The 25,377-nt window shown below is 45.0% G+C and overlaps 1 pseudogene; it reads left to right on the top strand.

Moving 5' to 3' along the window:
* The first annotated feature begins 3,003 nt into the window (after positions 1 to 3,003).
* On the top strand, positions 3,004 to 20,307 carry LOC100391419 (large ribosomal subunit protein uL1-like; annotated as a pseudogene).
* Positions 20,308 to 25,377: the final 5,070 nt, after the last annotated feature.

The raw sequence follows: 25,377 nt of genomic DNA, 5'->3' as shown, positions 1-25,377 counted from the left end.
ATGCAACAACAAGAGCTAACGATCCTAACACCCAGATACATAGAGACTTAGACTCAATGAGACAGAAAATTAATAAGGTTATCAAGGACTTGAACTCAGATCTGGAACAAGTATACTTAATAAATATTTATAGAGCTCTCCACTTTAAATACACAAAATATACGTTCTTGTCAATACCACATCACACCTACTCATAGGTTTAAATGAAATATTGATTGGCCATTATTAATACCCTTTTTTTTTTTAGAATAAAGCAACATTTCCGTTCTCTCTCCCTCTTTTTCTTCTTCTTTCTTCCTCTCCTTCACTCCTTTTTTTTCTTTCCTTCTCTCAAAAAAAGAAATCAACTTGTAGACCTCTAGATCCAGGTTGGCAATGTCTCTCTCATTGCCTGATTTCCTTCCTTCCCTTCCCTCCCTCCCTCCCTCCCTCCTTCCCTCCCTCCCTTCCTTCCTCCCTCCCTCCCTCCCTCCTTTCCTCCCTTCCTGCCTTCCTCCCTTCCTCCCTTCCTACAAAAATAAAAATAAAAATAAATGTGTTGTTGAATTTGGGAGAAAAAAAAAAGAACCCAAATCATAAGGCAATCATCTGGACCTCCAATTATACAATGTGGTAGGCCTTCAATTTGACATTCCAAGTATGGAATCTGTATTTCTAGGCATGAAACATAGCCAAAGAAGTAAAATCTTGGCAGAAGTGGAATCTTACTCTTTGTGCTGGGATATGTATTAGTTAGAATTCTCCAGAGAAACAGAACCATAGGATATATTCTTATATCCCAGAGTCCAAAGGCCAGAGAAGCAGAAGCTTCCATGTCTAAGGGCAGGAGAAAATGGATGTTTCAGTTCAATAAGAGAGAGAAAATGTGTCTTTTTTTTTTTTTTGAGATGGAGTCTCACTCTGTCGCCCAGGCTGGAGTGCAGTGGCATGATCTCAGCTCACTACAACCTTCACCTCTCAGTTTCAAGCGATTCTCCTGCCTCAGCCTCCATGTAGCTAGGATTACAGGCATGTGCCACCATGTCTGGCTAATTTTTATATTTTTAGTAGAGACAGGGTTTCACCATGTTGGTCAGGCTGGTCTCAAACTCCTGACCTCATGATCTGCCCACCTTGGCCTCCCAAAGTGCTGGAATTACAGGGGTAAGCCACTGCACCTGGCCAAATTTGTCTTTTGTTAACCTTTGTGTTCTATTGGGCCCTTGCGGATTGGATGATGCCCACCCACATTGATGACAACAGTTTTCTTTACTCGGTCTATCAATTTAAATGTTAACCTCTTCTAGAAATGCCCTTATAGATACACCCAGAAATAATGTTTTACCAGCTATCTGGGCATTCCTTAGCTCAGTCAAGTTGACCCATAAAATTTACTGTTATAAGATTTTTACCACCTTAGGGTAAAACCTGTCTTGCAGAGTGTGGACATGTAAACTTCCAAGCTATTACTTCATCCTCCATTTGTAAAACTCTACCTCCAGGTATGGAACCTGGCACACCGTGATTGTAATCTCAACCTCCAAGGATGAATCCTGACTACACAGGCATGGAACCTAGCAATCCATATTCAGAATCAAAATCTCAAAGCATGGAAAAAATTTTTTTTAAATTTTTTTTCCCCTGAGACGGAGTCTTGCTCTGTCACCCAGGCTGGAGTGCAGTGGCACGATCTCGGCTCACTGCAACCTCTGCCTTCTGGGTTTAAGTGATTCTCCTGCCTCAGCCTCCCAAGTAGCTGGGCTTACAGGTGTCCGTCACCACACCCATCTACTTTTTGTGTATGTGTATCTCTAGTAGAGACAGGTTTCACCATTTGGCCAGGCTGGTCTCAAATTCCTGACCTTGTGATCCACCCGCCTCAGCCTCCCAAAGTGCTGGGATTACAGGGGTGAGCCACTGCACCCAGCCGGAAAATGATCTTAAAAGACTGAAACTGGAAATTCTACACAGAGATTGTGTGGCATTCACAGAAGCTGGATTCCTTGCATGGAATATGTTATGTGAGGCATGGAACCAGGGAGTCCGTATGGAATCACAATATCCATTAATAAAATCTGGCTCTACAAGTATGGGGCATGGCACTCATATCTCAATCTTCGACATGGAACAGCCCCACAAGCATAAAACCTAACACTCCATATTTGGAATCTCAGTGTTGAGCATGGAACATGACCTTAAAAGTGTGGAATCTGGCAACCCAGTCATGGCACCTGGCATATTTATTATAGATCTTGGTTTCCCAATATCAGGGACCTAATATCTTGTACAAGGAAATTGACACTCCATGTACGGAAACTCAACCTCCAAAAATTGAACTTGGCCCTAGTAGCACAGAACTGGTACTCAATGTATGAAATCTCTAACTCTAAGCATGGACATGGCTTCACAAGTGTGTGTCCTGTCACCCCAGAAATGGAACCTAGAGTTTCGGCTGTAGAAGTTTGCCCACTAAAATATGAATCTTGGCCCCCAAAACATGAACCTGGCACCAAGTTTGGAATCTCAACTCTAATATGGAACATGGTCATACAAGTATAGAACCTAGGAATTCATGTATGATGCTTCAATATCTAGGTGTGGAATTTGGCCCTACAAGCATAGAATCTGGCACCCCATGTATGGGTTTCAATGATCATCTAAACTTGCAGTTCATACATGGAATCTGGTACTGCATTTATGGAATTTCAATCTCCAAGCATAGAATCTATATACTTAAAGCATGAAACTTGACCCTATTCAACATGACACCCCATGTGTGGAATCTCAATCTTCTAGGATAAGATGGCCTTATAAATGTGAAATCTGGCACTCCAGACATGACACCTTGGGTTTCAGTCATAGAAGCTGGCTTTCCAAGACTTAATAACCTATTTCCCCAGGCATGGAACCTGGCAATGCATGAATGAATTATCAATCTCTGAGTGTGAAACCTGAACTACTAGTGCTGAAATTGGTATTTAATATATAAGAACCTCAATACTCAAGCACAGAACCCAGCCCTAAATGCAGGTAACTTAGCATTCTCCATATGGAATCTCAAAACTCCATCCATGAAATCTGGCCTTACCATCATGGAATCTTATACTCTATGTATGAAACCTAGACTTGCAGGCATTTCTTTAAATTGGACTGCCATGTGAGCCCCACCCCGATGGAAACTGGCACTCTGTGTATGAATTCTCAATCTCCAAGTATGGAATGTGCCCTTACAAGTGTGGAAACTGTCACTCTAAACATGAAATCTGGAATTTCAATCTTGGAAATTTGCTCTAACTCCAGGCATGGAACCTGGCATTTGAGTCACGGAAGCTGGCTCTACGTGCACGGAACCTGGCGTTTGAGTCACGGAAGCTGGCTCTACGTGCACGGAACCTGGCGTTTGAGTCACGGAAGCTGGCTCTATGTGCACGGAACCTGGTCTCCAGATATGGACTCTGGCACTCTATGTGTGCAATATTAATCTCCAGGCATTGAACCTGACCATATATCCATGGAATGTACTCACTTTGTGAAACATGGACTTTCAGAGATATATTTAGCTCTCCTAGGTGTGAATCCTGCCTTTTTATGTATATATCATTTGCTCCTCCACATAAAACCTGGCTCTATAGACATGGAAATTGACTTTCCAAGTATGAAACCAGACTTTCCAGGGTTGGAAAGTAGCTCCTGATGTGAATCCTGCTTCTTGAGGTATAAAACCTGATTCTTTAGTTGTGGAACCTTGGCAATCTAGGAATTGAATTAGACCTTTTAAACATAATATGAGTATAAAATCTCTCTCTTCAAGCTTGGAACCTGCCTTGTGAGGGTGGAACCAGAACCTCCTGAAGTGCCATCTAGCCCACAAGTAAAGAAAACTTCAGGGTAGTATTAAGTGACTTTTCCAAGATCAAACAATTGGTTTTCTGTGGAGCTGGGCTGGAATCCAGGTCTCCTGATTCTCAGCCAGTGATCACCACAGACACGGTTGTTCTGCTTATCTTTCTTGCTAATGGTGCAGCCGAGGGAGACACGTGGACAGGAGTCAGAACATGGAAAGTCTGTTGACAGCGTTGCCTTGGCTGTCCTGTCTGCCTCTGTTGCCCTTGGACAGATGGCACAACCCTAATGGACTTCACCACCACCCTCCTTTTCATGCAAAGGGGGAGTCAGATAAGATGGTTGCTGAGACCAGTTCAAGCCCTGGCAACCTGTTCTCTGCTTCTGTGTTATGCCTCTCTTTATTAAGAACCTCTTCTTGTCTTCAAGCAGCATGAGACTGAATTGGTCTGAGGCAAACTGGGCCATCTAAGCAAGGAGCAACCAGGAGATTAGCTTTGATCCTGCCCGGACCCCCTCTTCCCTCCTGTGGTTTCCTCCATTATTTCAGCTGTCGCCTGTGGAAAAGATTTTTTTATTTGGTAGAAGTGTCCCATTCAACACAGAAAATCAAATACCATTTAAAAAGATCCTGACTTTGGAAGTTAGCCCCGCAGCTGCCTGGGGCACCTTACAATCCCGCTCTATTCAGAGGCCTGTTCTTGTTTTCCATTTTATAGCTGATGTTCTGGCCTCTTCTTTCTGCTTGGGTGGGGTTGGCTGTCTAAGGGACTCAGGTCCTATTGCCACTTGGGTCTAAGAAGGGGAGGCTAGTAGGGCCAGGGGAGGGCATTAAACTAACCTAGGAGTGGAGGGAGTCGTTAGGGCAGCTCCTGTCTTTTTGCTTGAGGGTGACCACATTTAACTCTTGGTCCTTCATATGCCCGAAACAGAGACTTCTAGTGCTTTTTCTTCATTTACCCATTTTGGACATTATCTATTTATTTTCTGCAATGGTCGGCAACTCTTTCACGCACTTAGGCTTCTCAGCTCTTCTTTTCCATTTTCCTAATATAGCATCTAGGCTTTTACGACCCTGAACTATTGCTGACCCCAGAATAAGTATGCACTGTGCCGTGATTATGTTTCTTTTCCTCTCTAGCTCTTCTCTGCCCCCAGTTTCGACATCTTTCTTTTTCCTCATACTATTTGCCTTGATCCTTGCCACATCTTTTCTCCCCAAACCGCCATCATCTCAGCTATTTCATCTGCCACCTTTCTTCCTAGAGATCTTGTACGCAGAGTCCTTGGTGCAGGAAACACGTTCATTTGTTTAAAAATAGGCATGGAGCGCCCACCGAGAGCCAGAACTACGTCGGTGAATTTATTAAGTCATTACATCATTGCTTTCAATAACCATATATCGAGTGTCAGGCACAAATAATACAGAGATAAATAAAACATAACCTTTGTGCCACAGTAGCTACCCTGTCTCTTTCCCTCACCTGGGTCAGGGTAGCTACCCTCTTGTTCCTGACACCTAGCCCAGGTGGTGGGTGGCCCTTAGTAAATATTTATTATTGAGACTATTATTGGACCCATTTTTCAGGCCCATCTTCACTTATCTCCCCCAAATGTTGCTAACATAGGGTAGACAACGGTGTCATCCCTATTTAAACCCAGTGCACAGTGATTTAATCTCAGATGTACTCAGTGCAGGCTTCAGGTTCTCTTTTGCCTTAGCCCTATCATTGCATGGGATTAAATCCTGCTCCGCTTCAGGCCCTAGATAAGGTTTCTTGAGCTGCATCCTCTGGCACAAAGTCCTTCCTATCCCCAAGGGAGGCAAATGTATGGGTCCTAGGATAGTGTTGAGAACAGGGGCCTAGGCATCTGCTCTGATGTCCTCACTCTCTAAGCCTAAGGCAGTCCCAGCCTTCCTCTAAGTCTCTATTTCCCTGGCAGCCCTGCACTTCTTCCACATTTCTGCTTCCCTGGCTGTTAAACTCTGGGGCTTCTCTCTTTCCCCTGCATGCAGTTTAGGATAAGGTAGAGGTTTTTAGCTGCGAAAGGCCTTATGAGAACTATTAATGTACTCTTTAGAAGGATTTTATTTCAGCTCAAATGTGTTCTGCAAGGATTTTGCAGTGACAGAGACTTCATGTGTGTGTCGGGAGACAGTTCCCTTCTCTTGTCCTGAGGGAGTTCACACCTGCTTACTCAGGACAGGCTTTTCCACAGACTGTCCTCCCTGCTGTTCTCCCATCTCAGGTGTCTGGTTACTGTGAGAACCATTTAATCTGGCCCTCCATCTGGCCAAAAGATTAAAAACCCCCACAAAAGGCAAAGGGCCACTGCAGATGGCCGTGCTCCTGGGACTCCCAAGTCCCTGGGCCACAGGGCCTGGCATTGGACTTCCCTGCTTGGCTGACAGCCTTGGAACCACCAGTTCATCTAACAGGGAACTGTAAAGCCGGCCCCTTATTAGAACAGCCTGCAGCCCAAGTCAATGCTGAAGAGAGCTGGAGGTGCTAAACTGATACCTGTAACTTAATATCCGATGAGTTCACCCACAAGAGCACAAGAGACGCGAGCTCAGCCACCGCCACCATATGTGACTGGCACTCACAGTTCTCCTCCCCAAAGCTACAGCCACACAGTGTCCACCACGCAGCCCTTCTCAGCAACCCACAGGGAGACATTCTCATGACTTGTCACCATCTGAATCTCTCGTTCTCATCTGTCTCTGGTAAAGAATCTGGGTTCAGATACTTCTAATCTCTTTTCCACACGACAGCCTAAAAATGTATGTATCTTCAAATATAAAATGAAAGAGAAATGTGTTCTCTCTCAGTGCTTGCCAGTGCACTTAGAATATGACTTCAGCTCGTTCCCGTGGTCTAGGAGGGATGTGGGCCTGTCCACCCCACCCGTGACCTTGTCTCAGGTCGCCCTGCCCAGCTCTCTGTCCCCCAGGAGCACTCCCTTCCAGACAGTTGTGAGGACTTTTTCTCTTCCTTGGAGTGTTTTTCTGCTTATACACAGCATAGCTGTCTCCTCCGTTTTCTTGTTTTGGCTTAAATGTTATCTTGGAGACATCCTCAATGACATCTCTGTCCAGGAGAGTCCCCCACACCCTTACTTCTTCAGATCCCTAGCTCCCTGCTCTTTTTATTCTAGAGCTCTTATCTCAATTTTTTATTGTATATTATTTTTTGTTGACATGTTTATCTTGTTTTCCCTGAAACAGTAAGCTCCTTGAGGAAGGGATTATCTAGAGTCTAACCACACAGCCTCTAGCATAGTGGCACATAGCAGTTGCTCAACAAATACATGTTGAATGTCAAATGAACAAATGTCAGGAAACAAAGGCCAGTTGGGTCATTTCCTCAATTCAGTGCCTTTTAGGGCAGTGGTCTCAGACTTCGTTGTACATTAGAATAACTGGAGAGGTTTAAAAATACCCTCATAGCTTCTTCTTGAGCCTGACTTTGTTGGTAAAGAAAAAAAAATACCCTCATAGATATTAAATCAGAACCTCTAGGGGTGAGACCCAAGCACCCATTTTTTTTTTTTTTTTACAGTCTTCAGGTAATTCTAATGTGCAACGAAGTACCTGATATTTAGAACAGTGGTTCTTACATGTAGTCCTGCACTAGTAGTATCAGCTTTATGTGAGGACTCATTAGAAACACACATTCTTGGGTCGTACCCAGATCTACAGAGTCAGAAACTCTAGGTGTGGGACCCAGCAAGCCACCTTCTGAGCCCTCCAGGAGATTCTGAGACAGGCTAAGGTTTGATAACCACTGCTTTAAAGAAGGGTTGTGCTACCCCTACTCTTGGCCTGGTCACCTTTTGTTGGCATCAACAACAGGAAAATGGGACATTCTTTAGCAGGGTGACCACTATCCCAGTTTGTGGGGGACTGTCCCTGTTTTACTGAAAATTCCACATCTCAGGAAATTCTTCATTCCCCAGCAAACAAGACAGTTGGTCCCGCTACTATTTAGAACTCTTTTGATTGAAACAGCAGATCTACCCGACAAGTTGAGTAAAGTATGATTCAGTGCATTGGTAGGCTTTAAAATGTTCGTGTGATCTAATATCCCTGTGATTGCTCCTCTGAGTCCTGGGGGATAGCTGTGTGGCCATCAGTTATGCCTGGTCACCATGGCTCCCACTTCAGATGTTTGCAGAAAGCAAACATTGCTATTCCTTGCTCAGGTCCACCTCACTTAGTGCTATACATGGATGATTTGGTTTTGTTTTTCAAAAGAGGGCACCACAGCATTACAAAGCAATTCTTAGAGACCTCCACTACCCCTTTGTAGTCACACAAATGGCTTAGAAGAAAGTGAAAATAGACCTTTCTATTTCTTGTACAGGCAACAAAATAATGACATAATTCACAGGTTGCAAAGGCCTCATTTGAGAGCAGCAGGAAATTATTTTTTTTTCCCTCTCTCTCTCTTCAAAAGGTATTTACTTTGAGATTTTCCAGTTAGCTGGGTATGCTACAGGAAAGCCCAGAAATGTGGCTTCAGATTAAAAGTGCAAACCTGCATCTACCTAGACTTCTTTCTGAACCAGTGTTCACAAATGAATTTAAAACCTAAATGTCCAAGAAAGTCGAAGAAAGAATCCCAAGTTCCTTTTAACTCAAAGGTTGGTTTCAGGTGATCTTAAGCTTTCTGATGGTCACAGCTAAGATTATTTGTAGGTGGTTTATCACCAAGGGAAAAAGTAGTGACCTATACCTAATTATCTGCCCACCAGAGAACCAGTCTCTCAGCTGAGACCACTTAAGCAGATGAAATGGGAGAGTTCCCTGACTTTTCTCACAGGACGTGTGACATGGGGTAGCTCATATGTTCAGCAACTGTGTGCTCAAACTCCTTGTAGGAAGGGAAGCATACAGACAGACAGGTGCAGGAGTCAGGGTGAGCACTTTTTGAGCTCCAGGCCCATGGTAATGTCTATGGGTGGGTGTCTGTGACTCCCAAAGCCAAATGTGTTACAGTGCTCTGTTTTAGCCTTGTTGTCCCAGGGATGGCTTAAGTGTTAGACAGCTCAGTAGACCCTCTTAGTACCCAGGTCCTTGTCTGGTGTCCAGGAAGAATCAGGTCATACATGGACTTGAAGGATGAATGTGAGGGTTTTATTGAGTAGTGGAGGTGGCTCTCAGTGGGATGAATGGGGAGTTGGAAGGGGGATGGAGTGGGAAGATGATCTTCCCCTGAAATTTGACCGTCCAGTGGCCAGTCACCTCTCCGACTGCCCCCAGCTGAATTCCCCTTGACATTCAGACATTCCTTTTCTTCCCTCTGCTGGGCTGTTCAGCCTTTCTTCTGCTCTTCTGTTTGTCTCCTCATCTCCTTCTGGAGGCTGGGGTCTTGGGTTTATATAAAGGCAACTTTTGGTCATGAAAACAGGAATGCCTGTTCCCATTTCGGGCCATGGGTTTCCAGGCTTGAGGGTGGGGCCTTTTCCAGGGAACCATCCTCTTCTACCCATATTTCCCTGTCTCCTGTCTATACACAAACACATTGGCAAGTTCAACTTGGTTCAAACTCTGGGCCTTACCCTCCTTCAGAAAAAGAAAGATGAGAAAATTTGATCCAGTTTCGGGTCAGTCAGTCTTGTTAGTGAATCCTGACCATTGGAGTGGGTCAACATTCATTAAGTGTCTGTGTTGGTGGTTGCAGATGCTGCATCTGATGAAATTCTCATAAGAATTCTGGGATGAGTGCATAACCAGTGTGAACATCTCCACTTGACAGGTGAGGAAACTAAGGCTCAGACAAGATCACATATCTAGCATTCAGCAAAAGTAGGACTGGAATCTGATGTTCTGACTTCAAGTTCGGTGCCAACAGACAGCTATCTTAATTCTAGCAATCAGATTCTGGAATATTTCCTCATTACTATCACCATCACTACTCTCACTGTTATTTCTACTCCTGTTAATTCCTCCCCCATTACCATGTTTTATTTATGGAGGTCTTCATCCAATGGTGTGGACTCAGAGAAGAAAAGTCTAACCCTGCTTGAATAGTTAAGGGAAGGCATCATGGAGGAGGTGACATTTGAGCTTTGAGTTCTGAAGCATGGGCAAAAGTTCTTAGTGTTTTAAGATTTCTCTATGTTGACATTTTGCTATCAATGTATAGCTTTTCACATTTACTAAAAATTCCACCCAACCCAACCCTTCCAACTTTATTCAATAAGTTCTATGGACAAATGTTAGCTGGTGAGGAGGTGACAAAAGAATGTAAGATATGATCATGACCTTTCAGGAGTGAAAGGTCATGTTAACATGTTGTTGCCAGTATACCTGCATATGTAACAGTTACATAACTTTTCCAGATGGTTGGTTTGCTAAGTCCTTGAATAGGAACTGTGCCTATCTTATTCCCTGCCCTGTCTCTGATTCTTGAATATCATACCTGGCATTCAGTAAGTTCTCAGTAAAGGCTGACTGAGTATAGGAATGAATGATAAATGCTTAGTGAGTGGGGAAGATTTGATTTGGACCTTAGAGGCAGGGTCATGTTTAGATAAATAGATAGAAAAGCATATACTATCTTGCAATCTTTCATGTTTTTTGCATGCAGGTTTGTGTCACCAACTAAACTGCACGAACCATATTTTGTCCATCTTTTATAGCCAAAGTGGTATGATGTGGATGTGTGTCCCCTCCACGTCTCATGTTGAAATGTGATTCTCAGTGTTGGAGGTGGGGCCTAGTGGGAGGTGTTGGATAATAGGGGTGGATCCCTCATGAATGGCCTGGTCCCCTCCCTATGGAAATGAGTGAGTTCTTGATCTGTTAGTTCATGCAAGAGCTGGCTGTGTCAAGGAGCCTGGCACCTCCTCCTCTCTCCCTTGCTCCCTCTTTCACCACAAGACAGACCAGTTCCTCTTCCCTTCCACCATAGCTAAAAGCTTCCTGAGGTCTCACCAGAAGCTGAGTGAGTGCTGGTGCCATGCTTATTCAGCCTGTGGAACTGTGAGGCAAATAAACCTTTTTAAAAAATAAATACCTGATGCTGGGTGTGGTGGTTCACACCTGTAATCCCAGCACTTTGGGAGGCTGAGGCAGGCGGATCACCTGAGGTCAGACATTCGAGACCAGCCTGGCCAACATGGTGAAATCCCATTCCCTACTAAAAATACAAAAGTTAGCTAGGCATGGTGTTGGGCGCCTGTGATTCCAGCTACTCAGGAGATTGAGACAGGAGAACCACTTGAACCCAGGAGGAGGTTGCAATGAGCTGGGATTGCACCACTGTACTCCAGCCTGGGCAAAAGAGTGAGATTCTGTCTCAAAAAAATAAAATGAAGTAAATAAGTAAAAACAAATTAGCCAGCCTCAAGTATTCCTTTATAGCAACTAACACACAAAATGGACTAACATACAAAGAGAACTAGGCACTTAGTAGGTAATCATAAATGTCAGATTCAAGGGCAAGCTGGGGTCTTATCCATTCTTACTGAAAAGTTACAAAAATATTGGTATTGGCAAAGGATGAGACTCATGTGAAATGTTTCCAATTTTTTTTTTTTTTTTTTTTTGAGACTGAGTTTCGCTCTTGTTACCCAGGCTGGAGTGCAATGGCACAATCTCGGCTCACCGCAACCTCCGCCCCCTGGGTTCAGGCAATTCTCCTGCCTCAGCCTCCTGAGTAGCTGGGATTACAGGCACGCGCCACCATGCCCAGCTGATTTTTTGTATTTTTAGTAGAGGCAGGGTTTCACCATGTTGACCAGGATGGTCTCAATCTCTCGACCTCGTGATCCACCCGCCTCGGCCTCCCAAAGTGCTGGGATTACAGGCTTGAGCCACCACGCCCGGCCTGTTTCCAAGTTTTTTGTCTGCTCAAGCTGGGCTTATTTGTGTGTAATCTGTATATTAGTAGATAAACATAAACGTGTGTTAATTGATTATCTACAGAGCATATGTGTGTGTGTGTGTGTGTGTGTGTGTATAAAACATAGACATTGTCACCACGTTTATGGAGCTTACAATTCTGCAGTTGAGCAAGACAGACAAACAGCCAAGCATTATCAGTTGATGATAACTTCAGTTGATGATAACTTCAAGAGTTTCGAAAGCATATTGAGTATTTTGGCAGTTAATCTGGGCACATTCCCCGAAGGAGGAGAAAGGTCTCTAACTATTATTGAAAGCTGTGATTGTTGAGGTTCCCTGAGAAGGTCAGAATTTCCTAGGTTTCTCACTTTTCTTGTTAACTATGCTTTTCTTTTTTAGGCAGGTATAACAATAGCTGTAGCCCTTGCTGGGTCAGATTGCTGATTTGTTTCATCTGGGAAGAATAACCCTTGCTTCACTACTGATAGGTTTGTGTTCTGGATACTCTGTGTTACTATTTGTTTTGGTGACATCGAACTGTAGTGATTAGAATTTTGGAAGACCATTTTCCTGAGGTCAGGTTCTTTGGAGTGTAGCTGGGAAAGTGGAAAGTATAAACAGAGCAGGGGAGAGTTTCACAATTCACTAGACTCAGATTGTCCAACTCTGCCCTATGAATGAGTAAGAACTAGGTGGGATTCCATAGAATGGGATCTCGTAGCTAGAAAGGGCAAAGGTGAAACACTGGATACATTAGCAGTCAGGGAGAAACTACCATGCAGATCTAAAGTATTCCAGGTACTGGGGAAGTCTGTTTTGTGAATCCAGAGTCCTCCCCAGTGGGAATAAAATTCTTCCTTTTATAGCCATCCAACTATCTCCCAAATCCTTTCATTCCATCCCCTCTCTGCTCTGGCAAGGGCTCCCACTGTCCCGCCAGTAGGAAGTTATCCCTCGGATTCAAGCATTTACAGCACGAGCATTCTCTTTGAAAAATATGAGAAATAGTGCCTTATGGAAATGATTTTCTGTTTTTTCTTTTAACAGAAAACCCCCTTTTTGTCCCTAATAATAAAAACTGCTCTTGCTGAAGCAGGGGCAGAGGCCGGGGCCTTCCCCCTCAGCCTCACCCCTGTGGGTCATTGAGACACTTGGGTGGAAGCTGGAGGCTTCCAGGAAAGGTATTTCAAAAGCTCTGCTGCAAACCAATCAACCGTACAAACTCATTGTTGGGACAATGGGGGAAATCTGAATATGGACCAGGTGTTAGATAATGTTTTAGAATTATTGTTCATTTTGTCAGCTGTGATAATGCTATTAGGGTTATGTGAGACTACATCCTGATTTTTTAAAGCTTCCTATTTTCATGATGCTTGAGATTTGCATAAAAATGAAGCAAATGTGGGCCGGGCGCAGTGGCTCATGCCTGTAATCCCAGCACTTTGGGGGAGGCTGAGGCAGGTGGATCAGTTGAGGTCAGGAGCTTGAGACAAGCCTGGACAACATGGTGAAGCCCCATCTGTACTAAAAATACAAAAATTAGCCAGGTGTGATGATACATGCCTATAATCCCAGCTACTCAGGAGGCTGAGGCAAGAGAATCACTTGAACCCAGGGGTGAGCCGAGATCACGCCACTGTACTCCAGCCTAGGCAACAGAGCGAGACTTTGTCTCCAAAACAAAACAAAAGAAAAAACAAACAAAAATGAAGTGAATATGGCAAAATGAAAATAATGTTAAATTGAAGTGGTGGGTTATGGGGCTCATTATAATCTCCTCTCTGAAAAATGTAAAAGCAATGCTTCAAGCTGCTGGTCATAGGCATCCTAAGAGGGATAGGTTTATTAGTGCAGTTTTCCTTTGAGACTTTGGTTGCCAGTCTAGAGCAGGGCACAGAGGGAATACAGGGGTCTGCTATATTCATCTGCTCACTCACCACCCATGGGTGCTGGCAGGGCATCAAACTACACCCTAAAACTCTCCCCTGGTGTAACTCTTTACTCAGTGGAATTAAAGGATGTGTAACTTTTTTTAACCTCAGCATCAGGGCGAACTCTATGCACATCCACCCCCACCCCCTGCAACTGTTTGGCCCCTCCTGTCTGTCTTGTTTGAGTGGGCAAAATCCCCTCTTCCTACCCAGCACACTCCCAGCCCCTATATGCCCTGCCCTAAGCTAGCATCTGCTGCCTCAAAGGAATACTGAGCTGATGAAAGTGTTCCTTCTCTCCTCCCCCACCTTGTCTCCCTCTCCTGGGTATCCAGGGATCTGAGGAGAGCACCCCTGGTTACTAGGAAGCTGCTAGATGCATACTAGGCAATAGTACTGCCTTCTCATTTCAGAGACCCACCCGAGACTGCTCATTGGCCAAATGCCAGCACTGTTCTCATATCTCCTTGCTCTGCCCTCTGCCACCAGCCAGCCAAGGAAGCTGAGATGTAGCATCAGAGAGGGAAGAAACTTCTGAAATCAAGAAGTGCAGTTGGCCAGGCGCTGTGGCTCATGCCTGTAGTCCCAGCACTCTGGGAGGCCAAGGAGGGTGGATCACGAGATCAGGAGTTCAAGACCAGCCTGGCCAAGATGATGAAACCCCATCTCTACTAAAAATACAAAAATTAGTCACTGATGGTGGTGGGTGCCTAAAATGCCAGCTACTTGGGAGGCTGAGGCAGAGAATTCCTTGAATCTGGGAGGCAGAGGTTGCAGTGAGCCGAGATTGCCCCACTGCGCTCCAGCCTGAGTGACAGAGCAAGACTCCGTCTCATAAATAAATAAATAAATAAATAAATAAATAAATAAATAAAGTGCAGCCTCCCAAGCGAAACAAGGATCCCTGCAGGCATCTCTAATGGGTGGTCACCTGGTCCCTGCTGAAAAGTTTCCACTGGAGATTGTTTCCACATAGTGCTCCTCTGGGTCAGATGCAGAGCAAGCCACTAATCAGGGTCAGATCCCAGGGGCAGTGAGAGCTCAGTAGCAAACCACAGCAGGACCCACCCATCTCCTATCGCAGACCTCCAAGCAGGGGCTAGAAGCTGCAGCACCCAGAACTCTAGCAGCAAAAAGGTGGCTGGCTGGCTGGCTGGCTGGCTGGCTGGCTGGCAGACGAATCTATCCCTTGGTAAGGATGCCACTGTTTGAGTTTTGCTTGATCAGCTCCTCAGTTTTGTAAGACCAGAGACTCAGTTTTGTTACTTCAGGTCCTGGGGTATATAGACCTGTGATAACCTAACCTCTTAAGCAACATGCATGCCAAGAGGCCAATTTGCAAATGAGCCATAAACGAGCACAGCTGTCCGGTGAGCAGAATATTCACATTGCTTTCCAAGACACACATTTCCTGGAATGGAATTTATAACAAGGAGGTCACTTGGTGAGCATGAAATTAGCTCAAAGGGCAGGGAGGGCTGTGGAAGAGGCTGAGGGAAAGCTACCCTTGGACTTCTTTACACCAGAATACCTTTTTCCACGGATGGAGTTTCCCTTGAGTGAGCTCTTTTCATTGATATGCCTTTTCTGATAGCCACATAATACCATCTCAAAAGGTTACAATTTTGTGCATATCAGCTATATTTCTCATTGTGTTTTCCTGAGGTCTCCTTGATACTCTGGGGAAGGGTAGTGTCTTAATGGTACCATAGACAGGGTGATTTAATAGTACCCTGGACAGCACCGTGGCCCAGGGCTTCCTTCAGTACTAGTTCTGTTATCTGTATACTGATGGATAGAGGTGAGGGTGGGGGCGGAGGAGACATTTTGGCAACTATTCCCTTTTTCTTGTTCTGTGTGATGCTGACAGGTGTTATAACAGGGCTCATAAACGTAAATGCAATGGGGTCCAAGAATGTAGCATAAAGAAGTGAAGCAGGCTGGATAAAACAATTTCAATGCAACTTGAATATAAATATGCTTCTTCAGGCTCTTCCTCCTCCTCCTCCTTCCTCTTCTTCTTCTTCTTTCTTCCTCTTCTTTTTTAAGATAGAGTCTCACTCTGTCATCCTGGAGTGCAAAGGTACAATCTCAGCTCATCTCAACCTCTGCCTCCCGGGTTCAAGCAATTCTCTTACCTCAACCTCCAGAGTAGCTGGGGCTACAGACACATGCCACCATCCTCAGCTAATTTTTGTAGTTTTTAGTAGAGATGGGGTTTCACCATGTTTGCCAGACTGGTCTTGAACTCCTGACCTTAAGTGATTTGCTTGCCTCAGACTTCCAAAGTGCTGGGATTACAGGTGTGAGCCACTGCACCCAGACTTTCATGCTCTTTACTATAAGAAAAAAATAATACAGACATGAAGATAATGGCATTGGATGCTCAATGGGGTGACTGGGCAGTGGTGAGTTCTGGGGATTCTGGGGCAGGCATGTCCCTTTGCAAAATGACTACTGCTCAACTCCAGTAGACTGTGGCCATGAAGTTATCAGGCCTGATTTTTTTCAAGAGAGCTGGATTTGTAGGTGAAATCACTTCATTTTTAAATGTTGGCAGTCAACTCAAACTAATTTAAAAAATGCTTCATTAGATTGGGCGTGGTGGCTCACGCGTGTAATCCCAGCACTTTGGGAGGTTGAAGTGGGTGAGTTGCCTGAAGTCAGGAGTTTTAGACCAGCTTGGTCAACGTGGCAAAACCCCATCTCTACTAAAAATACAAAAGTTAACCAGGCATGATGGTTCATGCCTATAGTCCCAGCTACTCGGGAGGCTGAGGCAAGAGAATCACTTGAACTTGGGAAGTGGAGGTTGCAGTGAGCCAAGATTATGCCACTACACTCCAGCCTGGGTGACAGAGCAAGATGCAGTCTCAAAACTCAAAAACCAGAAAACAAACCAAAAGAAACTTCATTAAAGGAGGCTGAGGCGGGTAGATCACGAGGTCAAGAGATCGAGACCATCCTGGTCAACATGGTGAAACCCCGTCTCTACTAAAAATACCAAAAAAATTAGCTGGGCATGGTGGCGTGTGCCTGTAATCCCAGCTACTCAGGAGGCTGAGGCAGGAGAATTGCCTGAATCCAGGAGGCGGAGGTTGCGGTGAGCCAAGATCGCACCATTGCATTCCAGCCTGGGTAAAAAGAGCTAAACTCCATCCCCCCCAAAAAAAAGAAAAAGAAGAAAAGAAAAGAAAACATATCCAGGTCAGATTCAGTATGCAACTTCTGCCTTATATGTAAAAGGCCTGTAAACATGATTGAAATGTTTTAGGAAATGCTGGTTTCAAAAAATAAAATAGAAAAATATAGACAGATTTTTGTTGTTTCTTTAACCATAGAACTTCTGAGGCCTTTCAGATAGTGACATGTGTTTGAAGCTCCAATTCAGTCTCACTGGCTTCACATAGTAACATCATCTCAGGTCAGTATCTAACGACAGGCATCCGCAGCCATTTCCAGGTGATTGTTTGGCTCTATGTAGGCCAGTGACATTTTCTTGCCCTTTCTCAAAGTCAAGAGATGCATTCTCTGCAGTCTCAGAGCCCTGCACACCCGATGCTAACTGCAGAGGAACACAGCAGCAGAAGCAACCTGCCCTGACACTGGAGGGATATTCACACTTGTTTGTGCAGCTTACTTGTCTAATTCTAGAGCAGTCTGGGCTGAGTTCAACTTTACCCAGAAGCTGCAGGCCCTCTGCCCCGTCAGCCTCATCTCCTGTCAATGTCTTCGCCCTTCTTACTTTCATTCCATGTTCAACACCCCATGGGAAATCTGTCTTAAAGCTCACCACCAATAACCCCTCCCAAAGTATCCCCTGACTTATTTTCACCACTCTGCCTCCCTAGCTAGTCCTGACTACTCCATAGAAAGACGATGCCCATATTTAGGGCCCAGCAAAGCAGAGGAATAAAAAAAAAAAAAATAGAAAAAGGCAGCTTTAGTAAATTTGTCCAGAATATTGCAACTGGAATATCTAGAGAGATGCTTATACAATTTCAGTATGCATATGAGCTTTCAGTATTGTTTTTTGGTTTTTGAGTTTTAGAGTCTCACTCTGTCGCCCAGGCTGGAGTGCAGTGGTGCAATATTGGCTTAGTACAACCTCTGCCTCCAGGGTTCAAGTGATTCTCATGTTGCAGCCTCCTAAATAGCTGGGATCACAGGCATGAACTACCATGCCTGGCTAATATTTATATTTTTAGTAGAGGCAGGGTTTTACCATGTTGGCCAGGCTGGTCTTGAGCTCCTGACCTCAAGTGATCTGCCTGCCTTGGCCTCCTAATGTGCTGGGATTACAGGTATGAGCCACCCATGGCGCCCAGCCCAGTACTGTTTTATTTTGAATTACACTGAGGAAAGACAGATTATCTTTCCAGGGCTTTGGGTCTCTACTAGCATAAATGGAATCAGTTTGTTTGGACTATTTCATGCTTTTTATTTGTCTGTCATCTATAGCCTTCCAACTTCCAAAAGGAATGGTTGACTACCTGTGATAAAAAACACACATGTGACGGAGGTTGACATGTGGCATCTTCCCTTCTCTTGCCAGCAGCTCCAGTTCTTCTCTTACTCCAGGCTTTTTGCAAACATCTCTGACTAGATCTCCTGCCTCCTGCTCCCCTCTGCAGCCCATTCTGCTTACTGCTGCCAGAATAATCTTTCTAAAACACACAGTCATTACATCACCTTCCTGATTTTTTAAAAGTCATCTTTACCTATATTGCAAGCTGCCTAAAGATATGAACTAGACTTCTGTATATTTCCTAAGCCATCGTGATTCTTAAACTCTGGTGGGGAACTTATTTAAAACGTAACTCCCTGGTTCTCACCTCAAAGACTGATTTGGTAGGACTGGGGTGAGGCTCAGGAATCTGCATTTTATGCCCCAGACAGGTACCCCAGAAGAGTGTGGTGCTGTCGGTCTACAGGCTACAGATAGAGAAGAGTTCTATTTTAAATCTGGAAGGGACATAATAAGTGCATATAAGTTAGGTTCAGTTATTCTTAAATGAATTCTGGTATTTTGTCTTCCCTGAAAAGATTTTATTTCTCCATTTTATTTCTTCTAGCATCTGGTAGTTGACTAATTTCATGCTGCAGTAGTTTGAAAAACTATTCAGAAGAAAAAAGGAGGGAGGAGCTTCTAATGGCTCTCACTGCATACCTGGAAAATTAGCAAGGTGATACGTTGGAAACACAGTGTTCTGTCAGCGATGCCTGGGTATGGTCAAAGGGCTTGGGCCACTAAGAAAAATCTTTTCATCTCTGCCTTCCCACACCATCACTCAGCCCTTGAGAGTAGAATACCAAAAAGACAGTATAGCCAATGGAAATATATTTTAGTCACTAATTTTCCAGGCAATGTTCACTCTCTAAAAAGAAAAAGGGGAGCCAGAACCAGGAGGAGCAGCAGAGCACAGCTATAGCATTAAATAATATGACGTGCATTGCACTGAACACTTACGATGCACTAAGTCTGTCAGGCCCCGTGCACACACAATCTCTCATCTTCACGGTAACCTGCAAGTAGGTGTTAAGAGTTTCCATTTTTTCTTTTCCTGTTAGCGCGGTGCAAGAAGCCATGAGCAGCAAAGAGTGTGGTGCTGTCGGTCTACAGGCTACAGATAGAGAAGAGTTCTATTTTAAATCTGGAAGGGACATAATAAGTGGATATAAGTTAGGTTCAGTTACTCTTAAATGAATTCTGGTGTTTTGTCTTCCCTGAAAAGATTTTATTTCTGACACCCTGCATGAGGCAGTGTGGGAAGTCCTGCTTGGAAACCAGGGCAAGCGTCACAGGTTCCTGGAGACGGAGTTGCAGAACAGCTCGAAGAGCTATGACCCCAGAAGGACAAGCACTTCGTGGGCACTGTCAGGCTTAAGTCCACTCCCTGCCCCAAGTTCTCCATGTGTGTCCTGGGGGACCCACAGCACTGTGACGAGGCCAAGGCTGTGGATATCCCCCACATGGACATCGAGGCACTGAAAAAACTCAATAATAAAAAACTGGTCACGAAGCTGGCCCAGAAGTATGATGCATTTTTGGCCTCAGAGTCTCTGATCAAGCAGATTCCATGACTCCTCAGCCCACGGCTAAGTAAGGTAGGAAAGTTCCCCTCCCTGCTCACACACGATGAAAACATGGTGGCCAAAGTGGAGGAGGTGAAGTCCACGATCAAGCTCCAAATGAAGGAGGTGTTATGTCTGGCTGTGGCTGTTGGTCATGTGAAGATGACAGACGATGAGCTTGTGTATAATATTCACCTGGCTGTCAACTTCTTGGTGTCATTGCTCAAGAAAAACTGGCAGAATGTCCAGGCCCTATTAAGAGCACCATGGGCAAGCCCCAGCGCCTATATTAAGGCACATTTGAATAAATTCTACCACTACCAAAAAAACAAAAAGCTCTTACTACCTTCCATTACATCACAATGACTCAAGTAGGGGCAACTGTAAACAAAAGCAGGGCAATGAAAACATAACCTCCTATTCCAGGAGTCAACCCCTGGCCATGTTTATAATGAAGGTCCAGAAAGGGAAAGAGGATAAGAGGGAGAAGAGACACTCAGGCTGTAGGATCTTCCTAAAGGGTTGGGAAATAACCTTTCTGTGCTCAAGTGCTCAGGGTGACTTTCCCTTGCATAAATATAAGCACCCCAAAACAGGCCTTGGGGTATGCAGAGGCTCTGTAATCTGCTCAGTTCATTATCAGCCAAAGATGAGTTATTAAAAGTAACTGACACTTCCCTGAGCACTGATTCCACTTAATTCCACTGATTCCACTTACCTATCTCAAGAAACAAAAAACACAAAACACCTCTCTGGCTCAGACAACCTACCAGCAAAATTGATAAAACCTCTGCTCATCTTGGGGTGTCCTCCTCACCTGTGTGGCTGGGCTGCAGTCCTTCTGGCCACCTGGTGAGGTTCCCTTTCTGTGGCTTCCCATGCTCACCAAGTGGCTCCCAGACCCCTGGTTTGGTGTTCCTGCATCCTGGAAGTTTCTCCTGTCGCAGTACTGGTTTGCTTGGTCACGTGATGGGAATGCTGTGGCTCCTGCCTCCTAGTAGAGGTGTTCACCTCTCTGTCCTGCTCTCACAGGCACCCTACTGAGTGCCACCCCAGTGTTAGAATCTGTTGGGAGGCCCCAGCAAGAGGTAGCCTCTGCTCTGTGTCCTCCGGCACTTCTGGTGGCAGGCTTTTTTGTTTGACTTGCTCTTCTGGTTCATGAATGTTCCTGTCCCGAGGAACCCTGCCCAGATGGCACTGGGACTGAGCTGGAAAGTAATCTGGGTGTCACCATACTATGCTACTTTGAGAGTCTCACATGCACATACTGACTCTCATGCTTTCCTCCCTTAATGAGTTTCTTTCCGACCTGGGACAATTTCTAGGAGGTTGGGACAAGGCCATCAATCCCCAGCAGCTTAAGATCTGAGTGTTGAGAAACAGACATCAGTCCCAGGGGATCCAAACATGAATGCTCCATGAAACCCTGAAACAAACAGCCTGTAGCCCATCAGTTCCTACCCAGCTTACCAGGCTCAAATTTGTAACGGGGACACAGTCAAGCCCCATGGAGTGGGATCCTTGCGATATGTTTTTTCAGTAGCACTGCTAGCACAGTCTGCATTTTCTGAACCTTAAATTACATGCATGATCTGAAAGAAGTTTTGCAAGAAGCAGACTACTTGAAATTGAGTATGTCTCAGAAAGCCTGGGACATGTAGCCATCATTTGCTGAAGACACAAGAAACATCTGTTGGTGATTCTCTCCATCAAACAGCACATTTACAACTTTGCTAGGGAAGCATGGAAATTTGAGCTTGACCAAGTTTCCAAGACCAAGTTCACCTGCACTGTGATGCTGGGAAGGAGAGACTCCCCTGCTGTCCAGAATTGTGGAGATGAAGAGACTTGAAGGCTGGTAGGTTTGGATGAATCAACAGAGACAAAGAGCATTTTTAGGTGAGGGAACAGCAAAGCAAAGGACAGGGCAGCATTGTGGATGGAAGTGGTCTTGGGAGACCAGCTTGATCAAATCACATCAGTAGTATGAGAGGTCAGGCTTCAGAACTTTGGTTTAATTAATAAGCAGGAAACTGTCATTACATTCACAGGGGAGAGTTGTGACAGAAATTGTTTTCAGATAAATAATCAACCAGCAGAACAAAATGGAATCATTTGACAAGAGGTAAGGAGACCAGCTAGGGGCTATTACATTAGTCTTTTTTTTTCCTTTTAGGCAGGGTCTTTCTATGTTACTCAGACTGGTCTTGAACTCCTGGATTCACAGAGTCTACCTGCCTCAGCCTCCCAAGTATTGCACTAGTCTTTTTTTTTTTTTTTTTTTTTTTTGAGACAGAGTCTCGCACTGCCGTCCAGGCTGGAGTGCAGGTATGATCTCCACTCACTGCAACCACCACCTCCCAGGTTCAAGCGATTCTCTGTCTCTGCCTCCCAAGTAACTGGGATTACAGGCACCTGCCACCATGCCTGGCTACTTTTTTGTATTTTTAGTAGAGATAGTGTTTCACTATGTTGGCCAGGCTGGTCTTGAACTCCTGACCTCATCATCTGCCTGCCTCAGCCTCCCAACGTGCTGGAATTACACTGCACCCAGCTTTTTTTTTAAAAAAAAGACCGAGTCTTGCTCTGTCACAGTGGTGCATTCTCAGCTCACTGCAACCTGTGTCTCCTGGGTTCAAGCGATTCTCCTGCCTCAGCCTCCCGAGTAGCTGGGACTGTAGGTGCCTACTACCACACCTGGGTAATTTTTGTATTTTTAGTAGAGACGGGGTTTCGCCATGTTGGCCAGGCTGGTCTCGAACTCCTGACCTCAGGTGATCTGCCTGCCTAGGCCTCCCAAAGTGCTGGGATTACAGGCGTGAGCCACTGCATCCAGCCTGTATTAGTCTTGATATCACTGGGTCACGTGATCCTCAGGATCTGGAGAAGACCCTCCTGAAACCCATACACTCTGTGAGTCCATACGCCCTTGCTTACTCCCGATCACCTTGGGCTCCAGTGTCTAGCTCTGCCACATTCTGCAGTTTTTTCTTCCTCTCTGCCTCAACATTGGCAGAAATGTAGGACACGACTTTTTCTCTCCCGCTCCTTTACACAAAGTATCTATGTGTGGAGGGGAGCCAGGGATGGCATGTGTACATCACAGGGCCATTAGAGCACACAGTTAGAATATAGACTTCCTAGTTCTTAAAAAGCTCCAGTATCATTACCGCTGACTCTGCACCGGCGTTCAGCCACAGTGCCGGCCTTCTTTCCCACCTTCTCTCTCTGGCTCCTCCTTACTTTACCAATCCTGTTAATTCTTCATGCTAATGGTTTAACCATTTCTTCCTTGCTGCCTTCCAGACCATACCACCAGGGCCTTACCTCTATCTCCTTAGGTCTTTTCCTAAACAAAGGCAGTTCCTTTTTAAGAGAGGCCCTAGCATTAGTTTTATGAATAGCAATTTTTCTAGGAACCCCACCCACTTGGCTTTGCCTTTGCCCCCAGGGGAGCCCCCGGAACACCTTTGGGGAACTCAGGTTCCATTTTGAAAACTGGTGGGCTAAATTACTTTCTTTTCTTTCTTTTTTTTGGAGACAGGGGCTTTCTCTGTCACCTAAGCTGGAGTGCAGTGGCACAGCCAAGGCTCACTGCAGCCTCAATCTCCTAGGCTCAAACCTCAAGTGATCCTCTGGCCTCAGCCTCCCAAGTAGCTGGACTATAGGTGTGCACCACTATCCCTGGCTAATTTTTTTTTTGTGGTAGTAATGGGGTTAGCAATCCTCCCATTTCAGCCTCCCAAAGTGCTGGGATTACAGGCATGAGCCACTGTGTCTAAGTGGGCTAGATACTTTTTGAGAGCCTTTCCATGTTTCAAGCTCTATGAGTCTATGCTTCCTGCATTTCAAATCTGTGTGACTGATAAAAGCTGGCAGAAATGAAAAGCTGAGAAGAAGGCTTGGCTTGAAATAGCGATTCTCAAGATTTTTTCACTCAGAATCCCTTTATACTCCCTACAAGAGCCCCAAAGGACTTTTGTTCTTTTCCTTGTATCAGTCTTCATATGCTGTGTGATCTTGGTGTAGTAATTAGCTCCTCTGAACCTCAATGTCTTTCTTAAAATTAGTGCTGAAATATCCACTAGGAAGGACTAGAGTGAGAATTAAATAAAAGACTTGGATTGTAATCTCCCACTTACTGGCTGTAAGAGCCTGGGCAAGTCACTCAACCTCTCTGAATCATATCAATTTCCTCATCATTATGGGGGAAAAAAGGAAAATAATACAGGGTTTATTTTCCAGGCTTATAGTGAGAATTTGGAATAATGCCTTGATAGACCTGGCACCAGGTAGATACTAAAAAGCAAATAAAATCTAGTCCGTGCTCCTTTCCAACATCCTGGTTCACTTAAATCTGCCCTCCTATGCAGTATTTTATCAGGAATAGTTCACTGTAGAAATGTACCAGCAATTCCATTTTATACTGGTCCTTTAAAAATGTGTTTATGGCTCTACAATGACCTTTTTTTTTTCACTGAGGGGATCAGGACACCAGATTCTGAAGGCAGCATATATTAAAGACCAGACTTGAATTTAAGCCAGATCATAGGAAGAGAACTTGGCATGGACCAGTAAGAGAGGCACCTCTGAGAGGGACATTATCCCTCTGAATGAGATTGCTCATCTACTATCCCACCACCCTGCAGCCTGGCCTGCTGTATGATGTTCAGACATCCTCTGTCAGGGCAGTTTCAGTCCCGGTTGTTGAGTGGGACTCTGACTTTGAATCTGTGCCCACAAATCTGGCCCATGACTTCGCCCTTCAGCTCTGAATATTCAGAATTAGAGTCCCCCTTTGGGTTGGTGCTGTTTTCCAGAAGGCTTGTTTTAAACATCGGTATCACCTGAGGGGAGTAGCAGCTCAGCATTTACTCCTCAGCATGGACCCTAATAGCTCAGCATGGATGAGGGTATTGTGGAACTGTACCATCACAGGACCCTGAGAGAAGTGCTGCAAGGACCTTAGTGATCAACCAATCCAACTATCTTGTTTTATATAAGAGAAAACTGAGGCCAGAATGATGAAGTGACTTTATCAAAGGTATAATGAATCATTAGCAGTACCGAGAGGGGAACCCAGGTTTCCCCACTTCAGGTCCAGTATTTTCCCCCCCATATCTCCCATCCATCCTTCCTTCCAGTAAAGGGCTATTGAAAACCCATTATGTGGCAAGAATTATGGGATACAGAGGTGCCTAATAGACAACTCAACCTTCATGCTGCCTACCTGTACACATTGGTTACATGGATTAATGAGCTCCCCTGCCCTCTGCCACCATCAGTGGGCACAGAATTGGTAAGTCTTGATGGGAAGATAAATGAAGAAGGATGTCCCTAACATGAGCTGTCACTTCCCCATCCACCCACCCAACCTAAGCAGTAACACTTGCTATCAAAATACTGGGAACATGGCAGGAGTTGTGGGGGGCAGGAAGTAGAAGAAAAGGAGAAGCACAGGCCTCTGAAAGCAGGCTTAGGAAGGCACTGAAGGCAAGCCTCCCTCCTCCTGTTGTAGCTGAGGGAGAGGAAGCAGGCATGTACTTGGCCCAACGTAACGATGAGTCTTGCTTAAGACTCTCCTTCTCTAGAGGATCAAGGAAGCTCTGGCACTGAATACAAGAATAGGAGGAAGCTGGACTCAGCAGCTGTCCCCAGCTTCCCACCTCTTAGGCTCAGCAGTTGTGCACTCCC

Source organism: Callithrix jacchus, chromosome 19 (genome assembly GCF_049354715.1).
Source record: "Callithrix jacchus isolate 240 chromosome 19, calJac240_pri, whole genome shotgun sequence".
NCBI classification, from domain to species: Eukaryota; Metazoa; Chordata; class Mammalia; order Primates; family Cebidae; genus Callithrix; species Callithrix jacchus.
The sequence above is the reverse complement of the archived record's forward strand: the minus strand, read 5'-3'. Positions and strand labels throughout refer to the sequence as shown.